We start from the raw sequence: 17,582 nt of genomic DNA, 5'->3' as shown, positions 1-17,582 counted from the left end.
TGGTAACAACAGTCTTCTTATTTCCTCTTTTAACAATTCTCATTAATTAAAAGCATTCTTGTGGCTTATACTTACTTGCGCTTGTGGTCCTATCGTATTTGTTTAATGAAAAAAGAACCATGCTTGGGAGGATTTTAGATGAGCCTCTGACCCCCATGCCTGGTAGGATGCTATTCTTGTCTAGTATGGGACTTGGCTTCAGCTCTGAGAGGAATTTACCTCAGTTTCCTTAAGTATCTCTAACCAACAATGTTATCTATGGCATCCTTTCAAAGCCTTAAATGCATTAGACACAAATTATATAAGATCTGGTCATTTCAGGTCTGCAGAATCCAGTTAATAGACACATAGACCTATGGCAGCCGGGTTTGTAATGTTTAGACCAAGTAACTCATCTAAGTGCCATTCAGACTCTCCAAGAAGGACTTCTAATGTTATATTTGCCGAAAGTGAGACACAGCTTGAGATTCTAGTAATAATCTGCACACTTTCTCCCCTTCTCCTTCTCTTTCTTATACTAATGAGTACAATGCTGCCCCCCCCCACCCCAGTTTTCATTTAATAGTAAGTGACATCAGTGTCCTGCATGAAGCAAAAGTTAAATTGTTTTCCTGTATTCTTGATTTTTCTACAAAGATTGCAGGGTCTATGTGACAACCAAAGATAACAAACTGGGCACTGATTTCAAATTTGTGGATGTTGAAAAGGAGGGATTAAAAAACAGTATTTCAAAAGAATTGAAAGCAGGGACTCCAACAGATGTTTGCATACTGACGTTCATAGTGGCATTATTCACAATTGCCAAAAGACGGAAGCAACCCAAGTGTCCATAAACAGATGAATGGATAAACAAAATGTTGCATACATTGTACATACAAAATACAAACAAAATATACATACAATGGAATATGTTTCAGCTGTAAAAAAGGAATGAAGTCCTGATGCACATGACAACACGGATGACCCTTGAAGACATCATGTTGCGTGGAATAAGCCAGACACAAAAGGACAAATCCTGTTTGATCTCACGGATATGAAATAATTAGAATATGCAAACTAATAGAGTTAGAATCTAGAATATAGGTTACTGGGGGCTATCTTGGGAGTGGGGACTGGGGAGTCAATGATTAATAGTGCAGAATTACCACAGAATTTGGGTTGATTGTAGTTTGAGTAAAGGATGGGGGTTATGGGAGTACAACATTATGAATGTAACTAAGCACTGAATTATATAAGTGAAAGTGGTTGATAGGGGAAATTTTAGGTCATATATGTTATTAGAATTAAAAATTTTAAAAAAGCAGGACTGCACAACACAATGAACCCTACTGTAAATGATGAACCATAGTTAACAGCACAATTATAAAAGTGTTTTTTCATGAATTATAACAAATGTACCACACTAATGCAAGGTGTTAAAAACAGGATGGTATATGGAACTGTGTTTTATATATTTTATACATGATATTTCTGTAAACATAAAACTTCTCTAATAACAACAACAAAAAACTATTAACTGAAAAAAAAAAAAAAAAACAGTATCCACCAGAGAAAAAAAATATTGCATTTGTTTCCAGCCTTGAAAAAGAAGTAGCTATCACTATGGTTATTCTTGAGGAGCTTGACTCAAGGGGGAAAACAACCTCAACAGACTCCCAGAAGAACTCAATAGATTTTTCATCAGTGAGTACAATTTTTGGATTTTCATTTTTTTGTGTGTGTCCATAACCTGCTGAGTGCTCAGCTCCTATTGACTAAAGTGTGCTGCTGACACAGCTGCCACGTTTTCTGTACACAAGGGGGTGGGTGGGAATCCCTGCTAGTGACCGACTCCCACCCCAGGCCATCAGCCCCTCCACCCATGCCCCTTCATAAAACATTCAGAGATTTCTCTGTCCAATTATATGCACGTATACCACAGCACAATAACCCTTCTAGCCAGATGATATCACAAATAACCTTAATAGCACTATGATGATAAATTAGGGACAAGGTATCAGGAGGGGGTTCAGCCAGGGTTGTGCAAAAGGGTTTCGCTAATAGGGCATGACTTGAAGCTGGGAGTGATTGTTACTACGAATAATAGCTCTCATTTATTAAATTCCCACCAGGTGCCAGCTGCTTTATATTAAAGAAGGATGGAAAGTAGCATTTAGTGAGTTGATTCGTATAGGCTAGGCACTGTTATAAATTCTTTACAGCAATTTTCTCATTTATTCCCCACCATCACCAACTACCCTACTAAGTAGGCACTAATTTTTTAGTGCCAGTGGCCATATGAGGAAACTGAAGTGTAGAAAGATTAAACAACTTACCAAGGTCACCCAGGTAAGTAAGTGGTGGAGCTGAGACCTGATGCCTGGAAGCCCAATATCCACACCCACACAGTTAGCCATTGTGTCACATCATCTTCCCTATCCTGCCACTTTTAATCCTCATAACAACTACTCTGAAACCCAGTTCACAGATGAGGAAACTGAGGTTCTGAGATGGGGGTTCAGAATTAATGTAGCTACTGACTGCGGTCCTCCTCGGGCCTGTTCGACTCCAAATCCTAGGGCACACAGCTCTATATCCCCCGAAACCTCAGAATATGTCTGTCCTAGGACAAAACTGTCAAGTCACTGAAGTTTCTTGTCATTCTCTATCTCATTTCTGCGTCCTAACCCTCCCTGACTCATCTTTCCTACAAGCCCCTCAACTCTCCCGTCTTAAACTTCTCTCTCCTTTGTCTCCTTCCCCTGGGGCCTCTATTAGGGAACTAACAGATTATCTCTTGCTCTAATGTAGCCCTTTAGAGTACTGAGTCTGATGACAATGAAAATTCCAGACCCCAAACATAGTCGTTCAGATGGAGTAGAGCTGGATGGGGCCCCAAGATCTGCATTCTCAGTAAGCAAACCCACCCCCACATTCCTCTCCCCTACCCGCCATCCCACCCTCGGTGTGATTCTGTTGCAGGCAGTCCAGCCTGACTTCCTCTGGTCCCGTGGATCACAACTTCCTGGCAACAGGTTTGTAGCATACTGAGGATTTTCTGGTGGGAATTTCAGGCTAGAGTAAGTGAGATATTTTAGGGCAGAACGGCTTTTTTTCGTCTCTCTCTCTCCTGTTATCATACAGGTCAGTCTTATGTATCAATTTTGTTTCAGTAGATTTCAAAGCAAGGGTCTTTCAAATACTCTTGTATTGAATCTAAAGAATTGACCTAAAAAAAAAAAGAAAAGAAAATCTTCAGGCTTATACCTTTTATCTTGTTGTTTTAGTTTCCCAGCTGCTAAAACAAATACCGTACAATGGGTTGGCTTAAACAGTGGTAACTTATTGACTGATGGTTTTGAGCCTGGGAGAAGTTCAAAACTAAGGCATCAGAAAGGTGATGTTTTCTTCCCAAAGATTGTGGCATTACAGGGCTGACTGCCAGTGAGCCTCAGCCTTTGGCTTTTCTGTCACATGGCAATGCACATGATGGCATCTTCTCCTTTCTCTTCCTGGTTCTAGTGACCTCCAGCTTTTGGGTGCTGCCAGTGGCTTCTCCTTTTGGGTCCAATTTCCTTTGCTTATAAATACTTCAGTCAGATTGGATTCAGCTTGGGAACACCTTTAATGACACCTTCAAAGATCCTATTTACAAATGGGTTCACACCCACAGGAGCAGGGGTTGGGACCTGAACATGCCTTTTGTGGGAGACAGGATTCAATTCCAGTATTTGTTAACTGAAATCATGTTCTTTTCCTAATTTCCTCAAGGGTACATCCTGAGGGTAGCAGAGTTTTTAAAGACACACTTTCTTGTCTACCCTAAAAGGTAAGTTTTGAAAGAATTAAACATTTTTCTTTGTATTTCTAGACATTTCCTCCCAATAATATTCAACATGAAAATGCTAAAAATAATAAGAAAATATATAGAATATGAAAAAAAAGGTTTAATTCTTAATGCTAATGGAAGTTTGAACATTAGGTATTTTGGACTGTTAGACACTGTACAAAAGAAAAAAAGACTTAGTAGTTGGCAAGGACAACCTTAATTTCATAAATAAATTAAGCTAGGAGAAACACTAATGGATGCCCTACCTCTTTTATTTTGTTTAAGAGTGCAAGGCTTTCTTGCAAATTTCTTATTAGCAATAAATTCCCTTTGCCACCACAGTGACCTTACAGCTTAAAATGTTCAGTTTTTTTCAGCCAACTTTGGATGTGTTTTGATGGTTTTTGTATGAACTTTTTTCCAATACGCTTCTGGTTGACATTTGCATAGTCATTTACATAATATTATTCCTGATAAAGCTCTGGTTCTCTGAAGAAGAAAATTAGCAATTATTATTTTGCCACAGAGTGAATGATAGCACAGGATGTGAGCCACCAACCTTGTTTAAGAACTTTTGAAACAGGGCATAGAAATAATATGACTACATGCAGTGTTGAAAAAATTACCATGCCATCAAGCAGAGCACAGACTTCTCTTTTAGTGATTAATGGTGTCCAATGAGGGTCTGCAGGGAGGGTGGGTAGGATCTGAGTTGTCAGTTGCTGGAAAGGCAGGGAGAGCAGGCAAATTATTCCGAGCAAAGCATTTAATGAGGGCTTTGTTAGCGTGAGGGGCTGCCATGTTGTATGACAGCTGGCACTTAAGAGTCTTATTATTAAGGCAACATAATTCTGTCCATCTGTGAGCTCAGGAAAGAGGCAAGAATGGCCCACAGTAGCCCAAAGCAATACTTGGCTCTAATGATAATTTTCTCTTATTGAAAAACCCTATATACATACACACTGCACACACCCATACATGCTTGCATTTTTGTTTAGGGATGAGGGAGGATTTTTAAAAAGAATCTCAACACTTCTTTTAAAGGACACCACGTCTTCTCACACCATCCTAGTCCCAGAGAAAAATGTACCCAGCTGCACTTTCTCCCCAGGGTTATGGTGACAGCGCATCAAGTCACATCATTAGCAGGACTGCCACAGACAAAGGGGTGAGGGATGGGGCTTCCAGAAAAAGCTAATCATCGTTGTCTCATACATCTAAAATATTAAACAATCTTAGCATTTTTAGTAGGTTTAAAAGGCCAAGGGTCTCCAACACTGATTTATTTATGAGACAAAAGCAATAATCCCAAACTCTCTAATAAGAATCTTGAAAATAAATTTAAATTTTCTCTTGTAACAGAAGTTACAGACATTTAAACATTTACAAAATACAAATAAGTGAAAAGAAAGAAAGAACCCTGTAATTCCATCACCCAGAGATAAACATTAATATTTTTATAAGGATATCTTTTTGTTCTACATATACAGTATATTCATATATTTTTAAATGGCAGTATCATACCACGATACTAGTTTATAACCTGCTTTTTTCTACATAATGATATTCAGCTACATATTTTCCTTTTCATTCAATATTTTACTTTAAACATGATTTTTAAGGGCTGCCTAATATTCCAATTGTAAAAATATACCATCTTTTATTTAACCAGCCACCTAATGGCAGGCTTTTAGGTTATTTCGAGTGTTTGATTGCTCATTGTTCTGGTTTACTAATGCTGCCAGGATGCAAAACACCAGAAAATGGATTGGCTTTTACAAAAGGGGGTTTATTTGGTTACACAGTTACAGTCTTAAGGCCATAAAGTGTCTGTACTGGTTTGAATGTGTTATGTCCCCTAGAAAAAACCATATTCTTTGATGCAATCTTGTGGGGCAGACATATTAGTGGGGATTAATGTGCCCCGCCCAACTGTAAGTGATAAGTCTGATGAGATAATTTCCTTGGAGGCATGGCCCCACCCATTCAGGGTGGGTCTTGATCAGTGGAGCCATAGAAATGAGCTAATGGGTAGAGGGAACTCGGTGCACATGAGAGACATTTTGAAGACAGCCGTTGAAAGCAGACTCTTGCTCCAGAGAAGCTAAGAGAGGACAAACACCCCAAGTGCATCTAAGAGTGACATTTTTGAGGAACTGCAGCCTAGAGAAGAATGTCCTGGGAGAAAGCCATTTTGAAAACAGAACTTTGGAGCAGATGCCAGCTACGTGCCTTCCCAGCTAACAGAGGTTTTCTGGACACCATTGGCCATCCTCCAGTGAAGGTACCCAATTGCTGATATGTTACCTTGGACACTTCATGGCCTTAAGACTGTAACCGTGTAACCAAATAAACCCACTTAATAAAAGCCAATCCGTTTCTGGTGTTTTGCATTCCAGCAGCATTAACAAACTAAAATAGATGTTGGTACCAGGAGTGGGGTGCTTTTGCTGCTGAGTGTGCAAATACCAAACATGTTAGAACGGCTTTTTAAATGGATATGGGGAAGATTCTGGAAGAATTGGGAGGAGCTTGACAGAAAAGGCCTAAACTGCTTTGAAGAGACTATTTGTGGAAATATGGACTCTAAAGATACTTCTGATGAGGCCTTGAACAGAAATGATGAATATGTTGTTGCGAACTGGAAGAAAGGCGATCCTTGTTTTAAAATGGCAGAGAACTTGGCAAAATTGAGTCCTGGTGTCAGATGGAAGGAAGAATTTGAAAGTGACAACCTGGAATACTTAGCTGAGGAGATCTCCAGACTATGTGTGGAGGATGTACCCTGGCTTCTCCTTGCAGCTTATAGTAAAATGCGAGAGGAGAGAGATAAACTTAGAACTGAACTCTTGGGTTCAAAGAAACCAGAAGCTGATGGCTTATAAAATTATGGGCTTCCAGGGGGTGGAATCCCAGAAGCTACAGCCCAGCGTGAGGATTTAACCAAACTTGGAACCCAAACACTATTTCAATACGGGCCAAGATTGGAGATGGTGTTTTCCAGAAAGGATTTGTGGAAAGTCCTATTGTCTGATGGCTTTGACCCCTGTGTGCTTCATATGAAGCCAACAGAATTTTTGCGAGATCTTTATAGGCAGAGATGCTGCCAGCCTGGACTGGAGGAGACAGACAAGGAACAAACTGAAGGAAAAATTTCTTCAAAGACAGAGCCATGGAGGTTGAGGTCTGGAGTCAAGAGGCCTTGGGCTGGGAGAGTGGAGTGGCCCACATGCATGGAAAGGGTGAGTTTGCTCCAGAGATGGAGGGTGGGCCTTCCACCTCAATGTTCAGGAAGAATTTTGCTACCCCAGGCCCCAAAGAGGGTGGAGCACATTCCCAGGGAATTGGGGAGATCCTGACTGCCACCCCACTGTTTTTAAGGGGTTGAGCATGTGCCCTGGAGATGGAAGAGAATCCGGGTGCTGCCTCGATGTTTGAGGAGGGTGGGGCCGAGAAGGTGGTCTCCCCAATGTGTGGATATGTTGGAGAACTCACCCCAGCATTTAGAGAGGAAAAGGCTGCCACAAAGGCCCTTAGGAGGGGTTAGACTCCCGCTCTCCAAGCCCCAAGGATGCAACATCATTCTGTTAATGACTCTCAGACTTTGAAATTTAATGGAGCTTGTCCTGCGGGTTTTAGGAACTGTTTTGGTCCTGTGAACCCTGTTTTCCTTCCAGTTTCTCCTTATGGCAATGGGAATGTTTATCCTATGAATGTCCCTCCTTTGTATGTTGAAAACACATAACTTGTTCTAAGTTCACAGATCCATAAGTAAAGGAAAAGTATGCCTTAGGACTGAGCACGCCTATAATTGATTTTGATGGGATCTTGTACTTCACTATTGTTACTGAAATGATTTAAGTTTTTGTGATATTGTGATGGGATAAATGTATCTTGTATTTGGAAAGAATATGTTTTTCTGGGGTCCAGGGAGTGGAATGTGCTGGTTTGAATGTATTATGTCCCCCAGAAAAAGCCATATTCTTTGATGCAATCTTGTGGGGCAGAGATATTAGTGGGGATTAAGTTGGAACATTTGGATTAGGTTGTTTGCATGGAAATGCACTCCACCCAACTGCAGGTGATAACTCTGATGAGATAATTTCCATGGAGGCATGGCCCCACCCATTCAGGGTGGGCCTTGATCAGTGGAGCCATAGAAATGAGCTGACAGGCAGAGGGAACTCAGTGCACGTAAGAGACATTTTGAAGACAGCCGCTGAAAGCAGACTTTTGCTCTGGAGAAGCTAAGAGAGAACAAATACCCCAAGTGCAACTAAGAGTGACATTTTTGAGGAACTGCAGCCTAGAGAGGAATGTCCTTGGAGAAAGCCATTTTGAAACCAGAACTTTGGAGCAGATGACAGCCACGTGCCTTCCCAGCTAACAGAGGTTTTCCGGACGCCATTGGCCATTCTCCAGTGAAGGTACCCGATTACTGATGTGTTACCTTGGACACTTGATGGCCTTAAGACTATAACTGTGTAACCAAATAAACCCCCTTTTTAAAAGCCAATCCATTTCTGGTGTTTTGCATTCCGGCAGCATTAGCAAACTAAAAACAGCCGTCTTCAAACTGTCTCTCATCTGCGGCTCCTGTGCTTTCTTCAAGGTGTCCCTCTTGGCAGTAGCAGCTTGCTCCTTCTGTCTGATCTTACACAGTGCTCCAGTATTTAATTCAGACCCACCCTGAATGGGTGGGCCAACACCTCCATGGAAATTATCCAATCCGAGTCATCACCCACAGTTGGATGGGGCACATCTCCATGGAAACACTCAAAGAATTACAATCTAATTAACACTGATAGGTCTGCCCACACAAGATTACATCAAAGATAATGGCGTTTGAGGGGCCATAATACTTTCAAACTGGCACACTCATGCAAACTCTTAAACATAGAAATTATTGGACATACACATGATAATAGTCATAAAGCTTCTAAAAGCTCAGGGCTAGAGGTCATAATCTCCAACAGGTCACAGTCAGAGAAGAGGTCATCTGAAGGAAGGAAAGAGGGGAGCAAGTCATAAGCCCCGGTTCTGAGCTGAGTGCTCAGCTTGACGCTTTGAAGCATGTGTCATCACAGGGCCGTGCAACTGTCTAGGGTTAACATCTGATATTCAGGATCAATATTTTACCTTAAGAAAAAAAAGGAAAACAAAAAATAAGAGCTTACATCTACCAGGATAATTCTATAGCCAATAATTTTTAAAAAATTATACAGACTTTTAATCTGTATCTTAACTCCTACTTCCAAAAGTTGAAGTAAGCCTAACATAAAAGTAAGAGGAAACTAGATTTTGAAGAAAAACAACCACATAAATCTGTTTTAATTGTTCATACTAATTAAACTCAGCTCAACATATTTATTTTGAGGTTTTATCTTATGCAATTTTACTATTTTAAAATTCAAGGGTGCAAGTCTTTGGCTATTTCAGCATTTAGGTATTTATAGGTACACAATAAAAATTAAATACTTGTCCATTCCTACTCAAATGAATTTATAAGGACTATACATCTATCTTCCACTATTATCTGAAGCAGCAAGCCTAGAAAATTTTGTGTGCTTTTGATTCAGAATAGAATATAATGCATAATAAAGTTTTTGAGAATTCTAATTTAGTATATTTTTAAAATGATAGAAAATGCTTATGATACATGAAAAAAAGCAGTTCATAAAACTATAACCAATGTTCTCCCAATTATTTTTCATTATATCAATGTAACCCAGGTATAATTTCTGTGCATTCTAAGGTTTACTTTCTCACAGTCACTTCTGGTGCTGGGTTTCTTTTCCTATTATACTCTGAGTCTCATGTACAAGTCACTACCCATGCTGTTTCTCTTTTCCTCCCTCCGCACTGAACCAGAGGAGGAATTTTGCCATTTTTATTTCCCCAAACACCCACACAAGGCATCAAGGTATGAGGCAAGACTTAGAGGTTTGGGGTGACTCAAGAAGATCATTTATCAGCAACATAACAAGTTCTAATGGAGTGTTAGACATTCTTGTCTGTAAAAGTCTTCTGATTGCCTTGCCACAGGAATTTCTGGTTGAACATTTTTTTTAATTCATGCTGTAGTTCCCTGCCTTGCTGCCCTGCTCATTTCTTATTCCTCTCTTTCCTCGCCTCTTTTCCATTCCCATAACTATGCCCCTGTTCATTTCACATGCAGCGAATTTTGCTGTCCCTTCATTGTTTCCTTCTAAACAAACCCTTGGAGCTTTATTTTCTGAAAACAAGAGCACTTTTCCTAAACAACTACAATTTCATTTTGTCACTTTTCTCACTCTCACTCTGTCACTCACCCCACACACATATAGGTAGTATGGTAAATATTTAAAATTTTTGATCATATAAAATTACTTTTACAGTCACAGAACATATTTTGCAATAAAGACTTTTTAGGCTTTTTTCTTTTTGTTGGTTTGGAAACTGCTAGCAAAGTTGCTTCGGGAATGCCCATCCTTAGACTAAAATACAAAGTGACAGTAATAAACTCTGTCTATTCTTTATAATTTCCTAACGCCAATTAAGTTGATGTTTTATAAGATTTCTTTTTTTTTTTTTTTTACTGTGAGGTGTTTCACCCAAAGTTCTTATAGGTGTTGCATGTGGTGGTTATTTCTGCCAAGTTACGTTCCAAATAGTTGAGAAGGGTTCTATAAATAGGATCCTTAAAAGAAATGGCTTTTTAAAAGAATACACATGCACACATACTCACATATTCCATGCCATATATAGCAGATGATTTTTGGTTCCTAACACAGCAGCCATCACCCCGTCTTCTTAAAAAAATAATGGTAAAGCTCCTATTTAATTCTGGAGACAATCCCTCTCAAGAATACATCTTGAGACTTATGTGACTCAAGAATAAATCTTGGTTGCTCCAAGCCAATCATGGAGGTACAATTCCCTTACCAGTGATTGTTTTAGACATAGGTATATTATCTGGGGGATTTGGGGAAGTTATTCCTTCATTCTCAAACAAAAAACAAAACCAAAAAATCCACAGAACAAATAATCCCTTTTTCTACTGCATGTTTGCATGTCTGCATGTAACACCTGGAGCTGCAGCAGCCATCTTGTAACTATGAGTGCAGCAATCTAGAGGATAAGACTGACAGGATGAGAAGGCAGTGTGAAAACATGGAAAGAACATGAATCCTTGATACTTTACTTTCCTTGGCTGCTCAAGCAAATACTGGGAAATGGGTTGGGTTAAACAATGGGAATTTATTAGCTCATAGTTTTCAAGCTAGGAGAAAGCTCAAATCAAGGCATTACCAAGATGATGCTTTCTACCCAAAAGCTGGCATTCTGAGGCTGGGCTGCCCGTGATCCTTGGTCCTTGGTTCCTCTGTCAAAAGGCAATGCACACGGCGGTCTCTCTTGGCCTCTCTGTTCTCTTCCAGATTCTGTTGATTTTCAGCTTCTTGCTTCCTTGGCTTTCTCTCTGTGTCTGAATTTCATTCTGCTTATAAAGAACCCCAGTATAGGATTAAGATCCTACTGGATTGAGGTCGGACACGCCTTAACTGAAGTAACCTCATCAGAAAGTCCTTCCAATGGATTCACATCCACAGGAATTGATTAAGTTTAGAAACATGGTTTTCTGGGGTGCATACAGCTCCAAACCACCACACTTGATGATGTTATTTTACCTCCGAATTAACCAAACTTGAAGCTGCCTTAGGACATTGTTTTTTCCAAAAGAAAATAAGTTTCTCCCCTTATTTAAGTCAGTTGAGTTGGGTTTTTAGTTTTGTAAACTGAAATCATCCTGATACGCTGTGTTCAAACCTGTTCGGTTTGCTAATGCTGCCGCTGGCAAAACACCAGAGATGGATTGGCTTTTATAAAAGGGGCTTTTGTGGTTACACAGTTACAGTCTTAATGCCATAAAGCATCCAAGGTAAGGCATCAGCAGTAGCACACCTTCACTGGAGAAAGGCCGTTGGCATCCAGAAGACCTCTGTTAGCTGGGAAGGCACGTGGCTGGCTTCTTCTTGCTCCCAGGTTGCATTTCAAAATGGTGTTCTCCAAAATGTCAGTGTCAGCTTCCAAAGGTCGTCTTCAGAATGTGTCTCTCAGCTGCAGCTCCGTCTGGGCCTGTGTGGCTCTTTTTGAAGTACTCCAGTGATCCAGTTAAAACCCACCCCATCAGTGGGGCCAAATCTCCATGGAAACATTAAATCCGAGTTATCACCTACAATTGGGTGGGTCACATCTCTAAGGAAACACTCAATCAAAGGATTCCAACCTAATCAACACAAATACCTCTGCCCCCACAAGATTGCATTAAAGATAATGGCGTTTGGGGGGATGTAATACATCCAAACCAGCACAAGACCCATTGACTAAAACTAAACCCCTTTAAATACAATATTTACAGTAAGTCAGTGTAAGCTGCTATCTCAGGGACTATCATGTAATATGAGGAAAGAAATCTCCAAGCAATGGATGTTCCACAGTTCTATGCAGGTCACTAGTAACATCTGTTTATTCCGTTTCTTCTATGTAGTCCTAAATTCAGTTTAAAGATAGCAGAAATGACATTTTATAGAAAATTGACAAAGATGCATAGTGAATATTTAGCAAAATGACTTATCATGTTTCAAAAGGGCCTCTGTTACCCTACCCTTTCTTATTGTCCAGCTCCAGGGGTTTCCATATCAGCCATGCAGCTTTGTCATGTCACATTCATGCTGGTCTGTAATATCTGTGTCAGGAGCAACCAGCGATTGACAGGGTGGGAGTGGCTGGAGGCAGTTATGGAGCACTGTGGCATAAGGCAACCATCTCCACCTCCTGACATCTCGGAGGGGATTAATGTCTTTTTATTATTAATCATAAGTATTTCATGTTTAAAAAGTTGAATTTAACCTTGCAAATAATTATAAAATATAATCAACCCACATTATCTACAAAGCCCATTATCCTTCAAAATATTATAGGAGTTAAAAACAAACCTACAGATTATTTATATATCCTTCAGCTGATCTTCCAAAAGCCAAAATTAGGGAGAGCCATTTAATTTGTTTCTATTATTCATCTTTCTTCGGTCTCCATTTAGGACCATGGATGTTAATCCAGTTTAAAACTCAGCAATTGGTTGTGTGACTTTAAGCAAGTTACTTAGTATTTTTAAGCTTCAGTTTCCTTGTAAAATTAGACTAATAATTTTATTGCCAAGACCAAGTGTGATAATTTGCATGAAGTGCTTCGCCTAGTGCTTGTCAAGAAACAAACAATCGGTAAATATTAACTATTGCATTACGTTGTTATTGCTAACAATTCTGCAGAGAACTTTAGAGTTTGAGCTAGGAAACAAATTTAGTTTTGTCATGGTCCTTAGGCAAATTCCTTCTTTTCCTTCCTTAACCGTAAATGGATAAGAAATTCAAACTAATTTTTAAGAATCAAGTAATTTTATACTAACGCTAAATCTTTAAGCATCAAATTTTGGTATTATCAAGTGTTACATTAAAAGTTTATTTCAAAACACCTGTTCAGTTCAGAAATTTAAAGCTTTTTCTTTGATAGTTACAATAATGTCCCCTTTTCTGGTGGAAAGAAAGATGACAGCAAGACAAGGTAACAAGAAATTTTATTCTTAATGCTACACAACTGAGAGATAAGATTCCACAAGGGGGAGACAGGTTCATGCTGTATTTCCTCAGGGAAAGTAAGAAAAACCAAAGGAATAAAAGTGATTCTGGTGAAGGACATCTTGAAATTTCCGGGGACATTTTAGGATTTGTCCTCTTTTTTTTTTTTTTTTTTTTTTTAATTGGGTATTATCCTTCTATTCTATAAAAGAAAACAATATCTTAAAACAAATTAGCAAATCTTTGAATGTGAAGATGCCTACATGCTCAAAAATGTTTGCTGGGAGATTCAATTAAAAAAAAAAAAAAGGAGGAGGAGAGGGTACCATTATTTTAAACAAACCCCTGTCTGGGTTAGTGAGCTGCATCCCCAGGGCTAGCACTGCCTCCGCTCACTGCTCTGCGGAGCTTGTTCCCTGGCCTGTTTCCCAGCCCAGCAGCCGTGAGCCGTGGAAGCCCCTTATTTAATTGGTACTGAACGCCTGCAAGTGCCGGACCCGGTGCGTGTCTCCGTCCTCCCCTCCGTTTCCCGTGGCTTCCGCAGGGTCTGGCGCTCTCTCCTCCTCCAGAGCTGACGTCGCAGCCGCGCCCCATCTGTTTCCCCTCACCAAGGGTGAAGACAGTTTTCTCTGGACCCGAGATAGTCCCCATTGCTTCCAACCCTACACTTGGGGTCAGTTTCTTGGCCCTTCGTCTCACCTTTCAATTAGCTATAGTTCCAGAAGAGAGTCCTTTCTAAGAGAGAGCATCCATTGAAATCTGGTTCCCAGGCAGACCCTCGAACAAAGGCCACGAGCATCTCCCAACACGGCCTTTGCTTCTCAAACTTGTTACAGAACACCCTCACCTTTCCAACCATCTCTCTGCCTAAATAACAAGCTTCCGCTTCTCTCATTTCCCGCCCCTGCCCCTCGCCCTTCCTCTTCCGGCTCTCCAGGGCTTGACCCTCACCCATCCTGCCCCCTCCCCCTCACCTCGGGGCCGGAGCCCAGTCAGGGGGACAGGGTGGGCAGCCGGAAGAACTGCCGCTGCTGCTGCTCGGTGGTGCGTTTTCTACCAGACGCCTGGCAGCCTGTGTGACTGTCAGCTGGCAAGGGGAAGAGGAGGAGCAGGAGGAGAAAATGGATACAATGGGACTCCCCAGGAGAGGAGCACTAATCCTAGATCTGGCTCAGCCTGGCCCTGCTTGGCCTGCTTCCCCAAGAGCTATAATTGGCTTTGTTTCTGTGTGCCAGAGTGGGCTTCCCCAACTTGAGAGATGATTCGTTTTTGGTTAGTCACCATAGCTCCCAGAAACCAACACCCTTCAAGCTGCTGCAGTTTATGAGTCTCGGCTGAAGGACACTTTAATTTGTGTCTTTGGAAGGAGATTTCCTGATTCCACCACTTACTACCTGCAGGACGTTGGCTTCAGTTTCACCAAATGTTACGGGGCAGGGGGGGAGTTGAAAACACTTAGTCTGCATACAAGTATCACAGAGTATCACAAGGAATAAATGAGGTCAGACAAGTCAGTGATTTTCAAATTGTGCCCTGAGGAGCCTTCAGGGTCTGGAGGAGATCTCTAAGATCACTGGTAATGTGGAAGGGGGTTCCAGCCATCAGATCTACCCACTGCACACACATGCACTGCAACAAGGAAAGACTTTTGATAGACTTTGATCGTCTCTGGGTTAGAATCATTTTCAAACTGGGCTTCCCTGGGTTTGGATCCATCAGTTTTGCACCTACCCCTCTCCAGCCCTTAACCAGACAGAGAAGCTCCACTTTCACCTGTTTTATACACCATCTTGAGATTCTGAGCAGCATTGTGGGGAGGGAGCAGTCATGGGCCATGATGTCCAAAAGGCACGGGGGCTGTGCGCAAGAACTGGGTGGGTCTGGGGCTGGTTCAGCTGAAGTTGGCTTCATAGACAAGGGCTCAAAATGATTCTCAGTCCAAATGCTTACCACTTAGAAATTGCCTGGGACTGTTTTCTTCCTTAGCTTCTACCAGCTTCAACAAGAAAGAAGCTTGGGCCAGAACATCATGCGCAAGGGAGAAGGAGCACAAGAAGAGGCAGATGCAGAAGGAGGAGGGGTGAGAGGGGTGTGCTCTCTGCTGGTGTGATTTGCCCATGCCGTTGGGTCCTGTGAATGAGAGGCCCCTTAACTGTGAAACACACAACACACAATATTCACAGGGCTATGCATTCCCATGAGTGTTGATAGATCAAAGGGTACGGACTGAGTGTGGCAAAGCTTGTTTGAAAGCTTTCCCCTATTTCCAGATATTCTTATTAAGCCTTTTCTAACTTCCCTGTTATTTATTTTACTCTGATTTAAAATGTTTAATGATGAAATGTTTAAAACATATGGAAAAATACATGAAACTACAACCACTGGGTAAGCTCCTGGATTTTACAAATGCTTACATGTTGTTGTGTTTGCTTCTCTTTTTTTTTTTTAAAAAAAAAAGAAGAAAATCATTACAGATGCAGCTAAACCTTCCCTCCTTGTCCCGTCCATTCCATTCCTCTTTTGCCTCCATAGAGGTAACCGTTCTCTTCTATATCCTTCCTGTACATATTTTTACATTTTATTATAGAAGAATATAGAATATTGTTTCACATGCTGTTTAAATTGGACAAAGGAAATTGTCTTTTGCAACTTGCTTTTTTCACCCATCTTTCTCAGGGAGTTTTATCCACATTGACCTATGTTTTCCATTCATTTTTAAATCCTGTTAGTATTTCATTGTTTGAATCCCCCCTCTGATGGACATTTAGGTTGTGTTCACAAATGTGTCTATACATTTAGGTTGTATAAATTCAACATTACTACAAATGCTGCAGTAAATACCCTGTGCATGCCTATAAGTGTGAAAATTTCTCTGGTTCACATTCCTACTTGTGGAACGTCTGTGTTGTAGGGGATGCACATTTTCCATTTCACTGGGTATTGTCAAGCTGACCTCCAGAGTAGTGGCACAGTTTGAATTCCCACCTTCACTGTAACAGGCTTCTTGTTTCTCCCATTACCCTCACCTAACTTTGGTATTATGTAGGGTTTTTTTTTTCCTAAACCAATGAGTGTGAAAGGATATATTTCATGTGAGTTTAATTTTTGTTTCTCACTAATCAATGAGATTGAGCAAGTTTTTACAAGTTTACTGGGAATTCTGGTTTCTTCTTTTATAAATTGCTTTCTCCCTATACAGTAAATTACCTAAGGAAAAAGGCAGGTTTTATTATTCATTGTCTTATACTTAGTACCTACCTGTCACATAATACGTTATCATAATTATTTGCTGAATGGATGAATGAATGAATTGCCAGGTACTGTCCTAAGAGAAAATATTATTCAAAAATTTTAAGTACAGTAGGTGCTAGAATTATTCCTTACCTTGAGATTCATGGAGGTTAAATAATTTGCCAAGGCTACACAGCTAATAAGTGATGGAACCAAGACTGAAATCCTGTTCTGTCTCTTGCCAGAGCTCACACCTTTAATACTACAATGTCCTGCTTCTCCTCAAAACTCAGGGGGAAGACCAAAGAATTATGAACAAATGTATTAAGGATCCTTAATTCTGTTAACAATCATTTGTGTTAACTTAGCTACTTTATCTTAATTAAATCTTATAAGAAAATGAAAATGTGCTTCAATGTCAGCAAGTACATTTGTTTTGGAAAGAGATTTTATTAATTTGAAGGCCTGGTACAATGGGAAAAAAATAATCTTATTTAAAACCAAAGCTGGTGCCAGCTGCTGCTGCTTCTAGGAGACCATTTCTAGCCCTAGGCCATACTTTGCTCCAGAACTGTAGGCTTACACACCCAACTGCTTATGGAATACCTCTTCTTAAATTTGCCTCTCCAAGAAATTGAACTTCCTCACCTCACCTCCATAATCTGTTCCACCCATAGCCTTTCTGCCCAGTTGATGACAGCACCATCATTCCAGTTGCTGAGAATAAAAACCTTGGCATCTTCTTTACTGTGCTCTTTCTTTCCCATCTCACTTACATTCCCTCGGCTGAGGCTCTGCCTTCGCAATACATGCAAAGCTCAACCACCACTCAGCACCCTCCTGTGTATCATCCTGGTCCTATGCACCATCATCTCTTGCCTGCGTCTCTGCGTTAGTTCTCCCTGCTTCTCCCCTTTCCTCCAACAGTC

At 40.6% G+C, this 17,582-nt stretch overlaps 1 long non-coding RNA gene across 1 annotated transcript; it reads left to right on the top strand.

Moving 5' to 3' along the window:
- Positions 1–2,908: 2,908 nt before the first annotated feature.
- On the top strand, positions 2,909–17,023 carry LOC119544797. The gene is made up of 5 exons (XR_005218920.1): positions 2,909–3,014; positions 3,751–3,808; positions 15,409–15,502; positions 15,881–15,956; positions 16,899–17,023. It is a non-coding gene; the product is annotated as an uncharacterized LOC119544797 (long non-coding RNA).
- The last annotated feature ends 559 nt before the right edge of the window (positions 17,024–17,582 follow it).

The sequence above is a fragment of the Choloepus didactylus genome, chromosome 9 (genome assembly GCF_015220235.1).
Source record: "Choloepus didactylus isolate mChoDid1 chromosome 9, mChoDid1.pri, whole genome shotgun sequence".
Lineage (NCBI taxonomy): Eukaryota > Metazoa > Chordata > Mammalia > Pilosa > Megalonychidae > Choloepus > Choloepus didactylus.
The sequence above is the reverse complement of the archived record's forward strand: the minus strand, read 5'-3'. Positions and strand labels throughout refer to the sequence as shown.